The 17,229-nt window shown below is 35.1% G+C and overlaps 1 protein-coding gene across 1 annotated transcript in view; it reads left to right on the top strand.

Annotated features, from left to right (window-relative positions):
* The window catches only part of cdkal1 (CDKAL1 threonylcarbamoyladenosine tRNA methylthiotransferase), a 406,686-nt gene that overhangs the window by 94,274 nt on the left and 295,183 nt on the right, over positions 1 to 17,229 (top strand). The window lies entirely within an intron of this gene.

Below are 17,229 nucleotides of genomic sequence, written 5' to 3'. Positions count from 1 at the left end.
GACTTTCATTCTTGATGATTTCACCTATTGCTTTGAACACCTGTGGCTTTAAATTGTGTATAGTTTGTTAATTTAATTGGAAAATATTGAGAGAGCTTTCAGACAACGTTGGCATCAAAGCTTAGTTTGAAAATTTCTTGTAGTTGTTCTTAATGTATTTATGTTTTTTTGATATTACTGCTTACATTAATCTCACCTCAGTTGCGTAAACTAGGGTTATTTTGCTTTTGGATACTTCTAAAAAGTGGTGTCAATAGAATGCATGCAATTTCCTTTTATTTGCCACTTGAATTCTAGGTTGATCTTTTTTCTGTTTCATGAGTAACACCATGATCTTGACATGGATTCTACATGAAAGAAAAATAAGATGTTATTTTGGAACGATGGGAATGTAATTGTTAAATATCTAAGAGCTTGAACAGAAATAATAAAATAATAAATAAGATGAGGTAGTTTGGAAAATATTTTTCTAAATTATTGTTATTTTTTAACTATTATTTTCCCTCATTCGTTTTTATTTCAGTTATTTTTAAAGTTTGCTTGCTTTTGTGGTTATAGGTCATGAGCTACAAAAATATGCTTGGTTATAAATGTTATCTTCTTCAAGACTGAAGAGCACACCACTACATCCAATTTTAGTCTCCTTTTATCTCTATACATTATATATAAATATTTTAACGATAATGAATTTCAAATGAACAAATTGTGTGATTTTTAGACTTTTCAATGGTAATATATGTTCTAAAACCTTTAGGAAGATGTTTTACCTTCATTCCGCGTGTACACTTGGTATAATACATGGGTTCTCAAATCCTGGAAAGGACACCCTGTGAGGGCTAGAAATGTCAGTAGATCGTCCTGTTTCAATTGAATTGGCTGGCACATGAGATACATTCTCATTAGTGTTAGTTGCCCGGGGACTAACGGCACTATTCTGAAAGTCTGAGAAAATGTGAATGTATTTTTTTTCCTGTGGATTTTTGAAGTTTTATTCAGTTCAGTGAATTAGCTGTAGGTTCTGCGTTTTCAAACCATACATGCTAAAACATTTTAATTACATTTTTCGTGGTGTACTTGTAAGCTACAAGTGTGATTTGGGAAATTTTCATCTTGCCTCTAAAATTAATCTTAATTTTTTTCAATTTTCTTTTTGCATCCATTATGAATTTATGAAACAATAAATCGAGGTAAAATGCAAATAAGTATAAAACGGCCATGTGTCGCTACACCTGGGAAGGAAACAATCAACATAAGAATAAAGTTAACTTCTGCATAATCTAAAACAGAAGGGATATAACAGCCAATCTGAAATAACACGTTTGTTGTTGAGGAGGTAAACTGTCAAGTTTCGTGATTTAATTTTAATTTAGTACATCTTGTCACTGTTGCTAATCTCCCAAGGACTAATTGGTGCCATAAACCAGGGAGAAATTTTTCGGAAGCAATACTGTATGCCAAGAATGAACAGTTCACCTCCATTTACATATCTGTGTGCCATTTGCTTTTTAACATCCATATATCCTATTTACATTTTTACATCTTCCTTAATAAATACTGGGAGATCTTGCTCCCTTAGAAATGTTGGCACAAAGTGTTTCTCGAGGAATAATCCAATGAAACTTTATCAACAGTTGTCCAATGTGATCCTCAGTGACCTTTACATATTCTTTCTTTTTTCTGCCCATAAGAGGGGCACTGTCAATTGACACGGAAATGATTATTATTTTTTAATGTCATTACCTTTTTCTCCAAAATGATTAGCAAAAATCTCTGCTGTATCATCCCCATTGTTGTGCTATGCATGGGTTTTAGGCAGTGTCTTCTTGATCATTGTCTTTCGTAATCTCTCAGGATCTCTTAATTGCGGACTGTACTTTATATCCCCATTCTGATAAAGCATGATGGTAAACACCATTACATCTTCTAAGGTCATTGTTGTTTAAAGTTTTGTGCCATTTCATTTGAGTCTCTCAATTGATCTGGCAGACAGGGGTAAGTCTTTTATTTTGGGGAAGAATGTGTCTGAGAAAAGCCTCTTTTATTTATTCCCTGTCAGTAAGTTTGTCTACGATTTGCATCACATTGTGTAATTTTGTAAATTCCTTCTGTGGCTTGATTTTTACTGATACAGAAGTTAGTATATGCACTGCGTTGCTTTCTGTATCTTACTTTGGCCCATTTGATTGGTTCAAGTTCAACCTTGTCTGCTTCATCTTTGAAGTCTGATGCTTTGTTTTAAAATGTTATTGGAAATTTGATTTCTGTTTCTCTGAAAACATAGAGCATAAACAGCACTTTATCTTCAATTAATCTATATTCATCTCTCCAACAGGGCTGAATTGAGAGAACATTTAGTTTCTTGGAAATCTTCATTTTGTCCAAAATATCCAAATAAACACCATTTCACCTATGTGCTATTGTTGGTGTGCAATCTTGTCTACATTTTTTGTACCTGTGTGTGGACTTTGTAGTCTTTCAACACCCCACTAGTAACAAAGGTGTGAAAGTATTTTGGCGTTTCCCTGTGTACCATCACTGTCCTTCTAACAGTTGCTTTTTGTGTTGTTCCTGCAGACTGCATACAATCAAAGTCTGCATTTGAAAATACAAAACCTAAGTGGCTGTTCCAAGAGATTAGCTTAACTGTTAAAGTTTATTTGCCTTTCTCTAGATTTTGTTTTCTTGGTTAAATTGCAATGACTTTGATTTGTTTAAAAATTATAACAACACCTGAAGTAATTAGTGTGATTTAGGAACAAGTAATAGGTTTATTCCATGCTGAAAAAAAGAAGAAAGAAAACACAACATTTTGGCCGTGGAGCCTTCTTCAGGTGTGCAACCTGTGCAACCTACGCATGCTGACGCAGCTACCCACCTGAACTACTATAGTCTGATTAAGGTTCATAATAGTCATTTAAACCTAATGGCAAAATGGAAACTGTTTAAAGAAGCTTTTCAGTATTACTTGATTTAATTAAGTTGCCATATTTTGTGCTTTGGTTATTTTTCCTTTATATGTGTTACTGTTACAGTTACAGCTGGATGATATACAGTAGAAAGATGATCAGTGCATTTGTGTTGTGGTCTAACCAGATAATGCATTCACCTACACATGCTGTCAGGCTATTCCAAGTGTTCTGAGGTTCACCTTGAACTCGGTGATTCTCTGGGGTGCAGGAAGGTAATCAGACCCAGACCATCAGAGAAACAAATGAGACTCTTATTGAGTTGCACATTAATTCATTTCAGATGCAGGTCCTTGCAAAATTGATCTGATGAAGCTAAACAGTATATACTATTTAACTTCCCATCTGTATGTGTATAAACTGATGTTGACTGTTGTAGCCTGCAGCTTTTAAAAGCTGAAATGCATCACATTGCTGTGCAGTATTTGATTTTGTAAATCATTAAACTGTGTACTTGGGGGTGGTTTTCAATAATGGCAGTCCTTCCTGTGGTTTCCATGTTATTGCTAGAAGCTGCTTAAGCCTCTAATCAAGGATCTTAATGGCCAAGTCACTTAACCTGACCGTGTCAGTGCAACATGTGGTGATGGACAAGTGAGCCATTTATCAGTGCAGTCCATGTTAAAGATCAGTGTTTTGTAGTATCTAGTGTGGAATTGCAGAAAAACAAAATGGGAAGTTATTAAGTCATCAGTCCTTCTCAGATTGCTTCATCATTGCTGGATGAAGGCCTCCTCAAGATCAGTGTATACATTCCTATGGTTCATCCCTTTGTCTCCTTACATTGATATCACTTCTGAAACTTAAATTTTTAATTGTTCCATATTTCATGAGGCCTCTCTTATACATCTTAATGTGAATTGTAGCTTCTGTATCATTTCAGTTTTCAGAACTGAAGTTAAATCTGTATGAACAAAAGATTATGCATTGTCAGTACTGTATCTAACAAAAATACTCCATTCCATGTGGAGTCTGAATTTCACTTATCTGGTTTTCATTTCTACATACATATATGTGGTGTATATATGCATATACTGTACATGTACACTATATGTTATTGGAAGAAACCGAAGTTGCCTGCAGGCAGAAGTCAAGTAAGCACAGATATTTTTATCTTTTCAGTGTCTGTCTAGGATGTCTGAGACATGCAAGTGGGCAGATCATGAAGAAACAAATACTGTACTGTCTATAACACTGCATTATACTGAACTTAAGCAGTAAAAAAGTAAGCAATTAAAAAAAGATACGCCACAGTGCTTGCCACTTTGAGTATGGCTTCAGTGACCTAATTTAGTTTTTGCCTGTTGTGAATGAAGATGTTGATAACATCATTGCAACACATAATGAGGAATTGCATCTGCAGTTATTCAAATACTGTATATAAGCTCTTACACTGGCAGCTGACAGTTAGTCCTGCTTAACAGTTGCTATCTGTGTCTTAATTTATTATTTATATTATTATTCCCAAATGGTTGTGGACATTTTGGGATGTACCTATGCAGAATTTAAAGTTTTATATAAGAATTTTCTTACCGAAGTCAGGCAGTTTGAGATTTGGCAGGTTATTTTGCAAAGTACAGTATCTGAATTAAGCATTTGCCCATATCATATTTATAACTCATTATTTTTACAGAGAATATATGTCTAAAATCTCAATAAATTTAATTTTTTATAAACTTTTTAATAAACATTTACAGTCACCAATTCTCCCCAGAGTAGCAGTGTGTTTAAGGGAAACCTTTTGTTTCCTTAATAAAGCTCTGTGTTTTTGCAGCTATAAAGTACACAGAATGTTTGCAGTGGTTAGGGTACTAGACTCATAACCGGGAAGGTTGTGGGTTCAAATCCCAGGAGGAGTCCTGCTGTTGTACCCTTGAGCGAGGTACTTCACTCAAATTGTTGCAGTACAATTACCCACTGTATAAATGTCACTTTGGATAAATGTGCCATCCACATATATTGATGATAATTTTAACAGACAATTTTACTACTGTGCTGTAAATTCCTTAATTTCATGGGACTGTATATGGAACCTACCAATTCTAACAATAGCTCTCAATATCTTTGTTTAATGATGGCTTTCAGCTCTCTTCTCCTTTAATAATTAATTTAATGTTACTGAATCTTTTTCCTGAACCTTCTGTAGGTAAAACACCCTTCTGGCTATGAAGTCATGATGTGTGAAGAATCAAACAACGTTTGTTGTGACCCTTTTCGTTTTAATTGGCAATAAATCTATACTTTTGCCATTTTTCTGCAAAATGCCCCCATCCATAATTATTGCCTGTAAAATAAGTTAAGTACTATCTTTCTGCAGAATTTTGTGGCACAATTCTCTACTAAGCCAAGATTTGATCAGCTTTTGTATAATATATGCATTAATTAAAAATTGAAGACTGGAATCCTCAGCCCTGCTTGCAAAAGTTGCCATATGTTTCTTCAGCTTTTAATGATATTCCAAGTAGTAGCTTAGTATTGTAGTAATAGCTCAGGTCTCTAGACAGGGCTGAATTACTTACAGTATGTTAATGATCCCAGAAGATTTATGAATTTTAAGATATTTTGTTTGATTATTTATTAACTTTGCCTAGATGTGAACAATGGAAAAAAAATATTGTAAGTCAAGTTTATCTAGCATTTAATGAAAAGGAAGCAGACTTTTTATTTCACTTCAGAGTCAGTACGTATACATTTGGGTACCAAATTCTGTAACACGAAAGGTTTAACTGCTTTTCTGTAAAGCCTTAGAAAGTGAAGCTCAAACCCAGCTGGCAATGAAAGATTTCTGATGCTAGACGATATAGAGATGTTTGAAGTAAGGGCTTTCAATTAACAAGAAATGTGAAAGAAAGCGGATTTAGTAGCTAAGTAAAATTGCAATAGCCAAAGCTGATATTTAGCTTAACTGTACCTGCAGGTTGGAATAGGAATGTCATTTATTTTGTTTTTCTGAAGGAATCACTTCACTTAAGGGTGCAGTCTGGCATCTTACTGTGTTCGGCTAATATACTGCTGCTCCACAAGTGGTGTCCTTGGAGGCTACTCTAGCACCTCGTGTGTTTAAACGTACAATGGCATAACACTACTTGAATATCTTCTTTTACATCTGTGTATACCAACTGTGTTTGGGGCACTCTGTACAGGGTGAAAACAAAAACAAATAAAATCAAAATAACAATAACATTAAACAGAAATAAATAAGGACAGAGATAAAAAAGAAAAAAAACGTGAAAAGGCAAGATAAGGCAGACACTAATTAAAAGACTGACTGGACAGATATGGCTGGAGTCTAGATTTAAAAACTGTTAGAGAGTTTACAGTTCTCAGGTTGGCAGGGAGTGAGCTCCAGAGTCGTGGAGCAAGGTGGCTGAAAGTGTGCACCCTGAGATGCCGGTGTCTAGAAGAAGGTACTACTTAAAAGATGTGCCTCAGTAGAGCGTAAAGCCCTGCTTGGTGCAGCTGCCTGAAGGTGACATTTGCTTACTAGAAAGAGCAAAAGCAGACTATTGTTAAATTCTCACATGATGCAAGAGCAGAATTGGGGATTTTGATGGTCAGAACGGGCAGCACAGGGGCGCAGTGGTTAGAATTGCTGCCTCACAATGCTGTGACCATGGGTTCAGTTCTGGACCTGGTATGTTTGTTGTCCCTGTGTTATCGTGGGTTTCCTCCAGGTGCTCCGGTTTCCCCCCCTCAGTCCAAAGACATACTGGGAGGTTAATTGGATTCTGGGAATACTGGCCCTGAAGTGAACATGTGCATGTCTGTGTCTGTCTCTGTGTGCCCTGTCCAGGGTGTATCCTGGCTTGTGCCCGTTGCTTGCCTGAATAGACTCCAGTTCCCCCGAGACCCTGTATTGGATAAAGCAGTTAGAAAATGGATGGATAGTTAGACTGACAGTATGCTGCCTGTGTGTGCTATAACTCACAAGTGACCATCTCAGATTTAAAATACATCCTTTTTAACTTACGAGTTGTTATATGTATAAATTACATATAACTGTGGGCATTAATATTGACACAATGTTAACCACTCCATAATTATTTTATATTTACTCCTTTATTTACTAAATCCTCACTTTTTAATGGTACAGGGTGCCAACACTAATATAAACCGATATTTCCCATATATCCTACATCTGTATCTCATTTTTAGCAGTGAGCAATCAGATAGCTTTCCAAGGGCACACAATAGTTACCTGGAAAATAGGACATTTTGCTTAAAAATAGCAAACTTGATCAAATATTACCAGAATCCACAAATAACACAATCTAAAGTGCTTTATAAACATTTAAATTGAGATGAGTATCTAAATGTATGGCATAAAGCCTTAGAACTGTCTATTTTTTCCGTTAAACCTAATGGAGTAGATTGTTGGATATATGGACACCTCTTAGGAAATCAAATTCAGGCTGTAAATGTGTAACATCCAATATCTAGTAAGCTAAGTCCTGGTGAAATCACCTTGGGAACATCTAATTTGAACAGCAGTGCTCTGACTACTGTTAGAATTAATTAGGCCTGCAGGTAGGGTTAACCTCATTCAGGATCTGTCACAAACTGAGGTTTGCGAAGGGTGATGTATGGCAGTATACTGACTTAGAGATACCTTCAGGGTAAAACATTTATTACCGCATATGTTTATGCCTTGTGAAATGAATGACATAAAGTATAGTGCTTTTAAAATTATTGCTGATAAAATAGCCTAATGGGATCATTTTCATTATCGTATTCTATGATTATTATTTTAAGGGGTGATCTTCTTTCATATATAACCTAAGATTATTTGTTATAATTATTTTCATAAGTTACTTAATGGACAGAATTTCCAGGGTAAAATCCACTCATGCTTTTCAAGCGGAAAAGGGGTCTAATGCTACAGCAATAGTTCCAAAATAACTAATGGAGTTAAATTAGGTTTACAATAGCTACTCATTTATTTTAGACCACCTTTACAAGTTCAAATTAGAGGTCAGTTTTGGAAAAACTGCTATTATATAGAATTTAAAAAATCTGAAGCTGATTTGCCTAATTTCCCTTGTTGAAACATTTTTGAAACCATGACAATGTGTAATTCATATTATTGGATGGTATTTTCATGTGTTTTCAAAGTTTTGAGGATGCTACATCCCTGGAATGGTTTTGAATTCTGTGTTGAATATTGACTGTTCAAGTCTTCCCGAAATGTTTTTTCTTTATAGGCATTGTCCTGATTCATCGTAATTGAACATTGTAGGTTTTACTAGCTAAGCATAATAAATAATTTCAGTGGATTATATTTAAGTATATATTTTAATTCATCTTACTCTTTTGATGCTGTTTTAGTATTTTGTGATTTTAAATGTACTTTTACAATTGAATTAATTAGTCATACAATTTTCGGAAAGAAACTTTTGAAGAAACTTTAATGGGAAAGGTCTTGTAAAGAGCTGAATCAGAATTCTACTGCTACGTACTTATTACAGAAACAGTGTGGCTGACCACTCAATTCTTATAAAGTGACTTTAAGTAAAATAGTGTTTTATGTAAAAGGATTTAATAAGAAAATCAAGGACTTTTGCTAGAACATGGAGTGAGCTATTTGTTGTAGCATCTCTTTATAAAAAAGATTTGTTTAGCTTATGCCTTCCTCCTTTTAATGTGATTACCCAACTGGCCAAAAATAACACCCCATAGAACACCGCAGTGTAGAGTAATATTAAAAATATAGCATAACGGAGCATAAAACAGTAAGCACAACAAAATAAGACAATTGATTATAGAATGTACATGGGCTTGTGCCAATTCTAGTACTGCTTGGGAGAGGCAGTTTTAGAGTATTTGGAGATGTGGGTTTGCCAGTGATAGTACAAGTAGATTCCATCTAGTTGTTTGGAGCATCATGTCAGAGAAGAGATGTGCTAAGTATAGGAAAGAGAGGTATCAGGTTATCACTAAGCTTCCTCTAAGTGAATGATAGGAATGATAGGATTCAGAGAAACCGACATAGTGAGATAAGAGTAATATGAAGAAGGGATACAGAGTACAGTTGTACAGATTTTGAATGGCTGAGTTTAAGGCAATGTGAAAAATTAAATAAAAAAATGTCAGTTTGCTTTACAGTATGGATGCAGATTATTTTACACTGAAACTTGTACTGTAAATTATAATGTCAATCAGGGTATTTGTTTCTATCATTTTTTACAGTAGGCTGTTTATTCTATGGCTGTTTTGCTGAATGGCTTCCTGCAGTTTCATCTGGTCACTGCAGGGCCTAGTGAAGGTGAATTATCTGAACTTATTCAAGTTCCACAGCTTCATCATATGCTATTTGCATTTTAGAATTTTTTAAGCAGGTCTTGCCAAAATGTTTGGCCCTGGAGGGCGAAGCAAGGTTCAGGAGAACTCCACGTGATCACACCTGACATCTGCTCGACATAGGGGAAACTGGGTCTCTGAGACCAGTCCTGGGTAAAACTTACAGCACTGCTGCAAATGTATGCCTAGGGAGCCAAAACATACACAGGATGTTTGGGGAGCATTGCTCCTTTCCTTTGATTTTTTTTAAAGTGATACAGTATGGTGCATTTAACAATTGCATGCCCTTTCTTTAGTCTAGAAATGTGTTCTTGTTCCTTTTTTTATAGGCTTTGTATTATACAATATCTATAATCTAAGCAGTTGTTCATAATGTTATATAATGAGTTTGCCTTAATCAGTTTTATTTCTAATGATGTATGATAATTTACATTTAAATTACACCACATAAGATTGCAATAATTCTTATATGCAGTCTATTGTTGTCACCTTTACATGGAACAAGGTTATTTCTTTTATTATTTTTTGTATTAAACTATGTGTATTTAGTAGCATGTTTTAGAAGTCTATAGAAAACTTTTTTATGGTACTGAGTAGTGCAAGTTAGCAAACTGAATAATGAAACTGCCAATCCCTTTGAGTTGTACATTTAGTAAAACAAAGGCAGAAAATACAGCACATTAAAATCTCCATATTGTTGAAAAATTAGCTTTCATTATTCATAGAAGTGATACATACTCTAATTACTCTAATTACCAGGTAATATACAAAGATTGAACATGGAAACAACTGAGAGATTTAACTGCACATTTGCATTAAATGTGCAAATTTGCTCCACACATTTGCTGTTTAATTAAAAGGGACAACAAAAACAAAGTTTTTAAATTAACTAGTCACAGGTGTTCCGTAACTGTTAATATATGGCCGGAGGCAATTTGGAGCAGCAGTGCTCTAAGCTATGGTTGTTAGAAAAGACATCCTGCTCGCTTGTTTTTTCCACGTGTTTTTTGATTATTCAACGGTCTCTCTGTGCATGGAGGTGGGTATGAAAATGGCACATAGAATGCCTGCAGGAGTAAAAGTGTAATCCAGCCTTTGCTGAATTGGTCTCACTTTCACTGGAGGCGGGGTCTCTAGGGAAAGGGACATGTTGATTGCACAGTGTTGCTGTCAATTTACCGAGGCTGCTGTGATGGACTTCGGGGGGGGGGCAGGAATAAAGTGGGCGATGATTGCTGGCGGCCACAAAAACCATGGAGTACAGCTGTCAAGTGGCCATGGCCTCCCGCCCACCGGGATGTTTCCAGGTGTCCCGGCAGCTCAGACTGCCCCTGCTGCTTGGCAGGGGTCAGTGAGGTGTAATGAAGCTAAACAATCCCAGCTGTATGTGTGCATAGAAATTTATAGTTTTTGTATATTGTACACAATTAAAAGGATTTAACTGATTGAAACAATCATTTCTCATTCAGTCATTTAAACCTCATGTGTGACCTGATTAATTTATGCAGTGAAATTCAGCTTCCTCTTAAAACTGTACATATTTCTATGTGTAAACATATACAGTATATAACTACACTCCTTAGAAACACTATGATCAACTTTCCTTTTACAAAATAGATAGGTCTCATTCATATGTAATTTATCAACAATTATGGAATCAGTCATGCCTAATTCTCTGTTTGGAATTAAATCTATCTTGCAGATTTGTGGAACCTTAGTGCACATAATGGTGGTGCCCTGAGTGATGAAATTTCTTCTGAAAAAGTAACATGATATCAAGTAGAACACTTCCCTTAAGCCTACACAGACCTTGGCATATGTTTGACTCCAAATAGGTGTACATTACCATCTATCACATGTTAAGTTTGTAAAAACTGGACTAATGTAAACAAGAAATGTATTGGTGTCTGCGTGTTAATATAAATTCTCACATGTATGAAATTATTTATTTTGATTACTCCTTTTGAAAATGAGTTTAAACAAATAAACTGATTGTGTAAATTTCAAAAGGACCTGCTAATTATGTTTGAAAGTTTAGAAGGAATATGTCTATTTGATCTTTAAATTTCAGCATGGTCTCAGTTGAATTAAGAAGGCATCTTGTGTATATATTTTGATTTTAAATTATTTAATCATCAAAAAATCTCCAGTGCCGTTCTGAAGGTCTTTGTTGCCTCTCCAGCATTTATATTGTTTTTAAATAATGCCGGCTTTTTTTCCTCATTATTGCTGACATTCTACCTGGAAATCTTGTTTTGTTGTCTGAAGAGAAGAACTTAATTGCGAAAGGTTTCAAATGAAGTAATGCATGCCGTTTCCATAATTTGTCATCTGTTGTCTGAAACACGAATGTCTTATGAAATCAGGTCTTACGTTGAAGGGGTCCTGCAATAGGCATAATCCTGCAATGTAGTTGATATATACCTTTTATTTGTTTTAATTGTTTTAATAGCTATTGTTGCTGAGTGTACATACTATGTGGAATACCGTGATAGATCTAGCTGTAGCGTGTAACAAAACACAGCATTTTGTCTTGACCAAAAGCCACATGAGTCTGATTACATTGTGAGTTTTTGAAGGCAACATTTACTGAACTGGCAATAGTGCATCTTTGTCTTCTGCTCTTTTTTAATAATCAGCTTTTGCTTAATGCAACCCTTAGCCACTTGAAGTACAAGTATTTTTTAAATTTAAGTGCTTTTTTCTAAGTACTTGTGTATATTTGGCTCATAAAAAAATCTGCAAATCAAGCTTTTAATAAGTTACACTGGTTTATTCAGAAATAAGTAACTTAAAATCTCTCATATCATATAAATATACTGGAGGAAATCTCAAATCTCAAGATTTCCTCCATTATATTTTAAAAATCTTTTTCAGTTTTCTTAAGTGTCAACATGTTTTCTTAGCCTTTAAGTAACTAATGTATCAATGTAAAGTTAGTAGCTTACCTCTTACTTAATTTATAAAATGCAGTCACCTTTAAATAGGACTCTTGTTTTTAAATGTGTGTATTCCTTAATAATTTATGACAGGTTTTGTATAAAACTGTTTATGAAGACACTTTGAATGTAATTTACTTTTAATTTGCTTTCATTTCTACCTTTATTTTGAATTTATTCCAATTTATTTTACAACTATGGTGGCCTAAGAGGTTTTAGAGATACAGGTACATGTAACTGCAAAATAAAGAAACCATCAACATAAAGTGTCTTAATAGGACGTTGTGCCACTACTACAGCCAGAACAGCTTCAGTGCACACTGAATTCTACAAATGTCTAGAACTCTACTGGAGGAATGCAGCACCACTCTTCCACGAGAAATTCCATCATTTGGTGTTTGACTTATAGCAGTAAAAACTGGTATCTCGTGCATCACTCCAGAATCTCCCATAAATGTCAAATTGAGTTGAAATCTGGTGACTGAGATGACCATGGCATATGATTATATCATTTTCATGCACATCAAACCATTCGGTGACCACACATTCCCTGTGGATAGGGACATTGTCATCCTGAAAGATTCATCTCCCATCTGGATACAGATGCTTCACCATAGGATGGACGTGATTACTCAGAATGGCTTTATATTATTGAGCATTTACATTGCGCCTTAAGGGTTTGAGTGGACGTGAACCATGAACATCACGGTTAAGGAGTATGCACTTTCATCTGCTGTTGCCTCTAGTCGATTGTCTTTCTCTCAGATTTCCATACCAGTATCACCTTAACCACTGTTCCTCATGAAACATAAGCATGTTGGGCTCCTACCAAATGTGCCCCAACAATCACCCCAACAGTCACTGAGAACTCCTCTTCTATCTGTGGTAGCCAAAATAATGGGCAACTGGACATTTTTATACATGACCATAAGGATGATGGGGTGTTGCTTAATTAAGTCAGGAGCCACATCTGTTTGGAAGCATCTACTTTCAATATCCTTTGTCCCACGAAGTAACGTCAAGTGGGGTAACTAAGCAAATAAATGACCAGGAACCAATTTTTTTGCATTTATATTTTTTGCAGCAAATGATATAAATACAATCTTAACAAAAAAACAACATTATTTTTAGTATGCAATACAAATTCCCAACAGTTCTATGTCTATTGAGAGTAGTAAAATAAGGACGAGCAGCTTTGGGAATCTCCAGAATTACTTTCTCAAGATGAGACATGAATTTTTATGTTTTCTGTGATAATTGTTGCTCTCACACACAAAACAGCTACAAAAACCGAACCTGAGCTCAGGGTCATTTTTTTTGCATTGCTGATTTCGACTTCCTGTAGTGTAGTTTTCAGTATAGTATAGTGGTTTAGTGATAAATAGGCTGTATAGCAAGTCAGCTGTACATGATCTTACCCCAGCAAGTACTTAACATTTCTTATGACACTTCTATTATTTCTATTGAAATCTGTAAATAATAAGGTCTAGACACAGAAAAAAATAATAATTACAGCAGAAAGGGATGGTTTCCAAGATGGGAGCTAATCTGCTTGATGAATGTAGATCTATAGCAATCCCTGAGTGAAATACCCTGTATTTATGAGGATTTTGTATGTACTTATGGAGTACTGTAGCATGAATTTATAGAAGCTACTGCAGAGACGTTATACAGTATATAGAAACACTACAGCATACATTTTGGGAATACAGAGTTCTTTTTATTATTGCTGGAATACATAATTGTCACAGAAACTTTTGACATTCTCACAGTGATATAATTGTTTTGGAAAACTATTCAACTGAGAATATTTATCTTTTATGTTAATTTTCAAATTAATGTTTGCCAAGATTGGAGTGTAACTATTTCAGTATGAATTCCCCCAACACAACAATTACTAATTTTTAAACAACATTTGACTTGAAAAAAAAAACAGATTTCAGCAGAAATATAGTACTCTAGGTATTGAAGGGCTAGAGGAAACAACACATGCTGTATTATGCATGAACTGTGGTTCAAAGCCAGCTTATGTGCAGGGGAGAGTGGGGTCATTTGTTTCTTAGTCAGTTATACAACGTGTTTTCTTCCTCATAATCACAGATTCTGTTCTTCTTACCTAACTTGACCTAGTCCTAGATGATATGTGCACAGAAGAAAATATATAGTTTATGATACCTAGCCAAAATAGGCTTTAATAATGAAAAGATGTCTAATACTATATTTTGATTGTTTTTTAAAGGTGGTATCAATGTATAATCTTATTCTGGAGAGGTTTAGGCTATATGACAGGATAAGAACCTCTCATTAAGTGAAATTTAATGCTAAGAGGTGCCAGTTTCTAATTATATTGTGGTTTGTTTTGTATGACTTAGCACCATTAAAAGTACAGGGTATAAAAAATAAGTGAGAGCAATGGTACCGAGTAGCTATGTTTTTACTAGCTTTATACCCCAAGGAACAGCAAAGCTTAACTTGGATAAATCCCCAATAATTTGAAATGCTTAATCTATTTAGTAGTGTAAACAACATTTTCTGCAAATACAAGTCTTAAGATCTGTGTCACAGGCACTGGAATTCATAATTACCTTGCTTAAAGACACTCTAGTCTTGAAAACTGATCTTGACAGTAATGAAAGTAATCCCTCCCTTCCAATACATATGAATGCAGATTTTATTGTTTTCTATTTCTGTCCAACAAAAACATGTTTTCCTTCCTGTGAGTTTATAAGTTCAAAGGTGATGTTTACATCCCTAGCTGTGTATTGTATTTAATCATATTCTGTAATTTTCAAAGAAGTTTAAGAACTGTATGTACTGTAATTGCAATAGGGACTGTGATTTCAAACCTCATAGCTTCTTCTTAGTGGTTTTAATGTCCTTCTAAATGAGCTCAAAGATAAAAGTAATGAAATTATTGTAAGAAGAAAGCTTGCTACCTTCTTCAACAGAGCATCAGCATTTCTTGGAATGTAATGACAACAACTTTGATTTTGAGTACCGGATATAAAATGGTCTGTTATAGAGGTTATGTGGGCAAAGTAGAGCTGTTTCTTGTAGTATCTCTATAGGTATCTCTTACTATATACACTATAGCTAAGTATCTCTGATTTTTTAATCTATGTGCTATGCCACTTTTTCTTCTTTTAAGCGCCTTCTTTTAAGCACCTACTGTAGCTTATGTTCTTGAGTTTGTAGTTATCCTAGATGTCTTTTTGTGCCTCATTGCTTTCTCAACGTCCCTTATTTGTCAGGTAGAGCATCTCAGTTGAACTGCAGCACTGAGACAACAGAAAACTAGATTCTTTAGGAATGAAATATGTGTGCTCTCAGAAGGAAGCATGCAGAGATGGGAGGCTACAGAATATTCCTTCTGATTGAATCTCAGACCTGGTGTGTGGAGCCGTGAACCATGGTGTTCTTCCACTGATAAATTTCTCTATAAAGTGTAAAAAAGCATTTTCTCATACATAGAAAAGATAGAGGTATTATCAACTGTTTTGGCTTGGTGTTCCTATAGAGAGCTTGCAAAACCACCACTCAGTGCTTAAAGCTGTGTAGATAGAATTTGAGTGGGATCTTTGATAGAAGTGAGTGATGTTGCTTTGATAAGCTATTTGTAATTGGATTATGCGTCTAGATTTAAGTCATTAGTAAGATGGAATTTATTTTCTAAAGTTAAAGAACATAAATTATTCTATATTGTGCTTGTGATTGACTTTCACAAGTTGTTGCGTATCTTACGACAAGTGTAACTTGGGATCTCACTAATCCTTTGTGATTTAAGGGAATCAGCTTCAGCAGGGTACTTATTCCAGACACTCACTATTATCTGTGTAAATATTCTCTTCATGTTCTCAATCAACCTAAATGGAATACTTAATATTTTAGTTTGAATAGTTAAAGGTTTATGCTATTTTAACTTTTCTCACCGAGTGGGTCTTTTAGCACAAAAAGGGCATGCTAGTATATTTATTTAGAAGAATAACTAATAGTTCTTATATTTAGGTGGGTAGCTGTGTCAGTATGCGTAGGCTGCAAAGGAACAAGTAATAGGTTTATTCTACACTCCAAAGAGAAGAAAGAATACACAATGTTTCGGCCGTGGAGCCTTCTTCAGGTGTGAGAAATATTTTCTTATATTTTTATTCTTATATTTCTTATATGTTCTTATTCTTTCTAAACCGCCAGCAGCCATATCGCCCTAAAGCTCACAACTTGCAACCCACTGAAGCTAAGCAGTCCTATGTGGGTGCTGGGGACACTATATTGTAAAAAGGCGCCGTCCTTCGGATGAGATGTAACACCGAGGTCTTGACTCTCTGTGGTCATTAAAAATCCCATGGTATTTCTCGAAAAGAGTAGGGGTGTAACCCTGGCGTCCTGGCCAAATTCCCATTGGCCTTTACCTCACTATGAATTGGTTTCATCACTCTGTACTCCTCCCCACTGATAGCTGGTGTCTTGGGAGTGTACTGGCACACTATGGCCGCTGTTGCATGATCCAGGTGGATGCTGCACATTGGTGATGGTGGATAGGGAGTCCCCATTACCTGTAAAGCGCTTTGAGTGGAGTGTCCAGAAAAGCACTGTATAAGTGTAATTGCTATTATTATTATTATTATTATTATTATTCTATTCTTAGCATGACTTTAACAAAGACAATCATGTGATACCCAGATTTTTTAACACAGGAAAGCTCAAGGTTTCATTTAGGTATTTAAACTGTTATGAAAAGATCTACTCCTTCTTTCATTAACAGACATCACTGCTTTAGAAAATGAATCTAAATGGCTTAATTATGCTTGATGTTTTAAATGACTGTAGATAAATGTAAAATCCAAACTATTAATGCAGCAGTGTTCATTATACAGTATGTCTGATGAGAGTAGTAAATACTAAAAGTTCACAAATATGTTGATCTCAAGGCTGAATTAAGGATAAAATTATATTTCATGTTTTATATTTCAAAGTGTCATGATTATTCAGTTATATCTGGGTATGATCTCACCCTCAATAACCTGATACAT

This window comes from Atractosteus spatula, chromosome 12 (assembly GCF_055471065.1).
Source record: "Atractosteus spatula isolate fAtrSpa1 chromosome 12, fAtrSpa1.hap1, whole genome shotgun sequence".
Classification (NCBI taxonomy): domain Eukaryota; kingdom Metazoa; phylum Chordata; class Actinopteri; order Semionotiformes; family Lepisosteidae; genus Atractosteus; species Atractosteus spatula.
This window is presented reverse-complemented; position numbering and strand designations above follow the sequence as displayed.